Source organism: Canis lupus, chromosome 30 (assembly GCF_003254725.2).
Source record: "Canis lupus dingo isolate Sandy chromosome 30, ASM325472v2, whole genome shotgun sequence".
Taxonomy (NCBI): Eukaryota; Metazoa; Chordata; class Mammalia; order Carnivora; family Canidae; genus Canis; species Canis lupus.
In genome coordinates, this window is record NC_064272.1 from 33,698,644 (window position 1) to 33,704,805 (window position 6,162).

A 6,162-nucleotide genomic window follows, 5' to 3' on the forward strand; every position below is an offset into this window, starting at 1 on the left:
ATGTTTCTTTTTCTTCTTCTTCTTCTTCACCTTCTCATCAGGCTGCCGTAGTATCCCGAGCAGAACACTGTGCAGGTGACCTCTGGGCAGGTTAATTAATTTCCCGGAGTCTTAATGACTTCATTTTGCAAAGCAGGACTAAAAACACCTAGCTGATGAGGCCGCCGTGAGTATGAAAAGAGACAGTGGGCGGGAGGATGCCGCGATCATTCTTGGGGTTGTGCAGATGGAGGATGTTAATATGGCATGAATTCTGGATGGGAAAAGCAAGTCCCAATGTTTGCGCTCCTTTAGAAGAGAGACGGCAGGAAAGAAATCGCCACGGTCAAGGTAAAAAGCACAGAGCTCTGTCTTTGCTGAGGTTTTTCACGGGCTCCCCCACCTGCCCAGGCTAGATTCTTTCCTGGCCTGGGAAGTTCTCCTGCTGCTCCAGCCTCCTTAAGTCGCCTCTTCTCTGGATGCTCTGAGCTCCCCGACCACCCTGACTCTTTAGAGTTCTGGAACATTCTATGAGCCTTCCTGCCTCAGGACCTTGGCACAGGCCGTTTGCCTTTTCCTACCTCCCCACTACAGACCATCTTTAGGTCGTAGCTGAATTATCACTTCTGTGAACTTCCTGTGACTTTCCCACAGGTAAGCTCCTCCTGGAAATTGTTCTCTCTTAACACCTGCGCTTATTAATTTTCCACAGCATCGGCTATAATAGCAGTTAATGAATTCATTGTGTAATTATTTGTTCAATGCCTGCCCTTTTGACTGGTCTATAAACACTGTGAAGTCAGAGATTGTGTCGCGTTCACTGCTGCGGGGCAGCATTTTGCACCGTGCCTGGCACCTAGCTGGTGCTGGGTAAACACTGAGGGGATGAATGAATGAATGCAAGTGGGGCAGCAGGTAGGGAAGCATGAATGTCTGCTGGGCTCCTCGCTTCTTGACTCCTCCTGGCGCTCCTCAGTAGAGCCGGATTCGCTTTCCTCCTGGGTCTGTCGGCAATTCAGGTATTTGCCTCTGCTCTGGGCTGGAGTCCATCGGTCGGCAAACATCCCGTGAGGTGAGACAGCCTGGGTGACCCAGAGCGTCAGGTGTGCAGGCTCCCTGAGGACAGTAATGGCTCTGGGGAGGGGGGCAGGTGGGGGGGCTGCATGGAAAAGGTGGAATTTACAGCCCAAGCCAATGAAGGTTGGCAGGAGGCCTGGCCGGCTGTTGGCACCCTGGGAGGACCTCAGCCGGCTCCATGTGCTGGCTCAGGAGTGGGCACCCTGGGTGAACAAGCCCCCTTGTCCTGGCAGGGCCCCCGAGGTAGCCTGGCTCCTCGGGGGGAGGACCGCTCGAGCCTGGGCAAGCTCCTGCCAGTGCCTTCTTTCTCAGGCTTGCCCAGGGCGAGTGGACGGGGTGGGCTGGGGCCCTCGCAGCCCTCTGGGCTGGCTGGGGTGGGCAAGCCCTAGTCCTCTGGTTTCTCACGGGCACCCCACCCCTTTAGCACCCTTCCTGGCCTGAAGCTTCTTCAGGGGGTGGTGAGCCAGTTCGGCACCAACCCCTCCTTCCCACCTCTACGTCACTGGACCTAAAAATATAAGAAAACAAAGCCTATAGAAAAGTAGATGGACAAGGTATGGAATTGTGTCCCCCCCCAGCCCAGCCCCATATTAAAAATGCTTTATGAAACCACCTTTATGGAGGTGAGGGGAAGCTAGTTCAACCTGACTTTTGTCTGAGGGGAGGCGGGTGGATGGAGGCCCCGGGCCGCAGGCCGCACGTCAGTCAGTGGCACGTGCCTTTGGTCCAGATTGCTGGGCGCTCATTGCCTTAAGCCATGGGGAGGTGCCAGACTTGGGTGGGGGCGTCAGCGGACCAACAGCTGAGACCGGGCCCCGTGGGCATGGGGTGGGAACACAGCAGCCAACCATGGGACAGCACTGACCCCAAGAGCTGGGAGGACACCTCCCATGATGCCTGCCCCTTGTCCCTGGACTGTTGCTCACCAGGGAGGCTGTGAGGGGTTTTGTGGGGGCCAAGAAGTCAGCATTCTTGATTTCTGAAGTCACCCGGAATTTGAGGGGTGTGTCTGTATTGGAGCCTGGGCTGGAAGTAAGGGGAAGCTCTAGACTACTTCCTAGACAGAGGGGAGAGACATCTCGGGCCCCTTTCTGATGGGCCACCTGTCCCCAGCCTCCCTAGGTCAGGCTGCCGGCCGCCCGGAGGAACAAGGATTCTGGCCCCCGAATGCCCAACTTCATCACTAAATTTTTCTTTAAAAAACCTGTTGCGTGGGGATCCCTGGGGGGGCTCAGCAGTTGAGGGCCTGCCTTCGGCCCAGGGCGTGATCCTGGAGACCCGGGATCGAGTCCCACGTCGGGGTCCCTGCGTGGAGCCTGCTTCTCCCTCTGCCTGTGTCTCTGCCTCTCTCTCTGTGCCTCTCATGAATAAAGAAATAAAATCTTAAAAAAAAATTAAAAAAAAAGCCTATTGGGTGGAAAGACACTGAGATGCGCTTTTTTAAGAAAACCGCAGCATTTCCTCTGGCATTTGGTGAGGGCCAGTGGACATGTCTCAGCACCTTGGGACCCTCCTGCCCTGGGAGCCCCGGCCCTTCAGAGCCAATAGGAGAGCACGGTCTCAGGTCCCCACACTAAGAGAGAACCTCGCTGTGTTCCGGGGTTCACCTCCAACCTCTCCACCCCAGTCCTTAGGAATAGAGAGCGTTCATCCTGCTGAGACCCTCTGAACCCAAGCAGGAAGGACCCTCTGACCTGCATCCATCTGCCTCTCCCTCCTCCCCATCCTCCCTTTTCTCTAGAGCGCAAGAGCAGAAACCGGGGCCTGTGTTGTGGCCCCTCTTTCTCCCTCCTATTCCACAATCTCCTTTCCCTTCCTTCTCTCTTTTCAGCTCCCACACAGAGAGACTAGGGAGCCAATCGCATGGAGAAGCAACGGGAGTGGAGAGGTGGGAGTCGCTGCTGGGGCTGCAGTAGTCAGGGCAGCCTTCCTGGAGGAGGTGGCCCCAGCTGGGCTTTGAAGGATGGGCAGGGTTTGGAGAAGCCCAGGGGAGGAAGGATGAGCTACAGAAGAGTTCAGGGGTGGGTGCGGGGAGCCAGGGTGGAGACCTGGGGGCAGTGGGTGAGGTGGGTGGGTGCAGGCAGGGCTGGGGGGGAGGTGGGCTAGGAGAACGTTGGGAAACCGGAGCTGAGATGTGCTGTCTGACGAAGAATCCAGTGGTCCCAGCTGAGGTCGTTTTAGCTAAATAAAGCAGTCACTGTGATTTTGAAACCACAGCGGGTTTGTTCCACTGTGATGGCAACTAATTATGGATTGTAATTGTTTAAACACAGGGAGGTGTTTTGACCTGCATAGCAATCACGCGAAGGGCCTCCTCTGGTGTCTCCCCGCAGCCAGCCCACCAGCTGGTGGCCCGGCTCCCCACTCCCCGCCCTGCTCCACAGCGAGGACAAAGGTGAAGCGGGGGTGGCAGGGGCTGAGAGGGACCTGGGTCAAAGCCCTGTCCCCAACCTGGAGCTAAGGGGGCACATGGCCGGGCTGTCACGGAGATGACATAAGTCAGCACGGGGAGGCGCCTGGACATGGTGGACACAGGACGTGGGGGCGGGAGCGCTGATGGTGGCAGGGCCACCCGACCTCACTGTGCAGATAAGGAACCTGAGCCACCCATCAGGGCGGGAGTGCTGATGGGTGGGGGGTGGCTGACCCATGTCACACTGGCCTCCAGCAGAGACTGGGGATTTTCAGAGGACTCTCAGTGCCGGGTGACAGGCGGTGACAGTCACTGCACATCCTCACGTGGACAAGGTGCATCAGCTCTCTGAGCCTGAGCTTTCTCATCTGCGACGTAGGAATAATGAGTAACGGGTCCGATGGGGTGGTCGCGAGGACCGCCCCGATGCCACGTGTGAAGCTGGCCCCACCTGGCATGCTGCGCACGTGGTGACTCTCCCCATCCCGCCATCAAGGATCGCACCCAAGTGGAGGCCTTGGCCTGTAGCTCTGCAACCGAGTGTCCCAGGGTCCATGGATGTGAGCTCCTCCGAAGCCTCCAGATTCTTCCCCAACCCCCCTGCTTATCAGGCTTCTGGTATCCTCGAGGCCCGGCTTAGATGTTACGGCCTCGAGCCCCTCCTGTGCCCTGGCTGGATCCCTCTGTGTTCTGCTCTCGTAACATCATCTGGGGCAGAGACCCCTGGGTCCCTGCTGATATACATGATTACCTTCCTCTCTGATCAAACCCTGATATAATACGGAAGCAACGTGTGCAGTTAAGAGTATCTCTTAAGCCTTCCTGACAGCTAGCAAGCTGCTGAGTAAAACCTCTGAGACACTGAGTTGGGAGGTGACTATTTTTTCTCTTTGCACCTTTCCTTCATTTCACCTGGAACCCAGATGTGATGGCTGGAACCCCAGCAGCGGCGTTAGACCTTTCGGTTCAGGATATCGAGGATGCTTTTAGAGCAGAAGCATAGCAAGAGTCTGGGCTCCTGAAGGCCTTGTGGGAGCCATTGCTCCAGGCTGGGCTGCCCACATCTGGACTTGTTTTAGGTAAGAGATAGAACCCTCATTTGTTTTCATTGCTGTAGTTGGATTTCTACTCCTGGCAGGCAAACTCAATCCCAGTTGATAGAACCTTCTTTGTGGCTCTTTTCTTTCTCTTTTTTTTGTGTGTGTGTGTGTGTGTGTGTGTGTGGCTCTTTTCATAGTTGGCGCTAGCTGTATGCGGACCCTTTTAATGCCTCCCTCACGAAACAGTGTGCTCGATGAGGGCAGGGAGCCCATCTGCCTTGTTCGCTTGTGTATATTTAGCAACCGGTACTGTGCCTGTATTAGTAAATATTTTGGAATGAATGAATACATCCCAATGAGTACCTGGTGTCCAGCAGGGGTCTTACAGGATCATTAAGGGAAAGGGTGGCTCCGACAATGGCCTTCATAATGATTATGAGAAGCAACTTCAGCTGCCCAGGCTGCTAAGGAACTACTTTTCCTTTCCCTATAAACTGGCTCCCCAATATCATCATTTAAAAGTATAACCTAATTTTTTTTCCAATCTGAAAGTCTCTTTGAGAAGCTTCCCCTACATCTCACCGCCTGTTATAGCTACTAAAAAAATACACCAGGAACAAAAACCAAGCATACAAGCAAACCAATATTTTCTTTTTGGTCTTGGTTTTATTCAGCTGCTTTTCTCACATAGTTAAGCTCATATAAAAATTTGTGTCCTTTCCTCCCCTCCAATATCATAATAGGATTTTCCCACGTCTTAAAGGCCGGACGGAATTACAGTTTTTCAGTGGACATACGGCCACCTGTTTTCCAACGAGGGGAATTACTTAGCCTGCCCTGTTTTCTGGTGTTCTTAGTTGGAGTGATGCTGTAATGAGGACCTTTGTCCCCAAAGCTCTTCCTGTCCTAAGGGTTATTTCCTTCGAGGAGCTTCTCAGAAATGGAGTTATTTGATCACAGAAGATCAATGTACCCCCATGTCATTTTGCAAGACAGGAGTCAATGAAAAATTAAAAGGAAAGAGAGACTCGGTCCTTGTACTTTCTCTGGGCTCAGTTTCTCTAGCTGTAAACCGAGCAGGTCAGAGTAGAGGGGCTCTAGGCCCTTACAGATCGGAAGTTCTGCTGATGGCTGGGAATGAGGCCTCGGACATCCTTTGGGGCGGGAGGTCATGAGCTCAGGGAGGAGCACAGAGACCTGGATATGTCAGCCAGTACCTTGGTCCCTGCCCCTCTCCCTGGAGGGGATCCTGCCTGTGGAAGTGAGTCCTTGGAGCCTGTAGACCCCCTTTCTGTGTCTCCCTTGCCTGCACACTAATTCCTCAACTCCCAGAAAGCTTATACTTTATTGTAACCCTAACTGTACCAGAAAGGGAGGAGAGCCTGAGGGCCTGCATGTATGTGGTCTCTTGTGGGGCTGAGGATTCACCTTTGAAGGCAGATGTAGGAAGAGGGCAATGCTTAACCTGAAGGAACACCTCTGGACCAGAACATCAGATCCTGTTTCCAGCTCCCAAGGGATGCGAACACAGTGCATATCGTTAGTCACTAATGGGAATGACCCACCAGAAGGACAACTGGTGCTCTGTAATGAGGGTCCCTGGCCTCTGCTCCAGATTGTGATATTGTGTATATATTCATTCTGTGCCCCACC

General features: G+C 53.9%; 1 long non-coding RNA gene across 1 annotated transcript; it reads left to right on the plus strand.

The window, feature by feature from the left end:
• The first annotated feature begins 59 nt into the window (after positions 1 to 59).
• LOC118352941 (uncharacterized) lies at positions 60 to 2,444 on the plus strand. The gene is made up of 3 exons (XR_004810910.2): positions 60 to 1,051; positions 1,481 to 1,610; positions 2,179 to 2,444. It is a non-coding gene; the product is annotated as an uncharacterized LOC118352941 (long non-coding RNA).
• Positions 2,445 to 6,162: the final 3,718 nt, after the last annotated feature.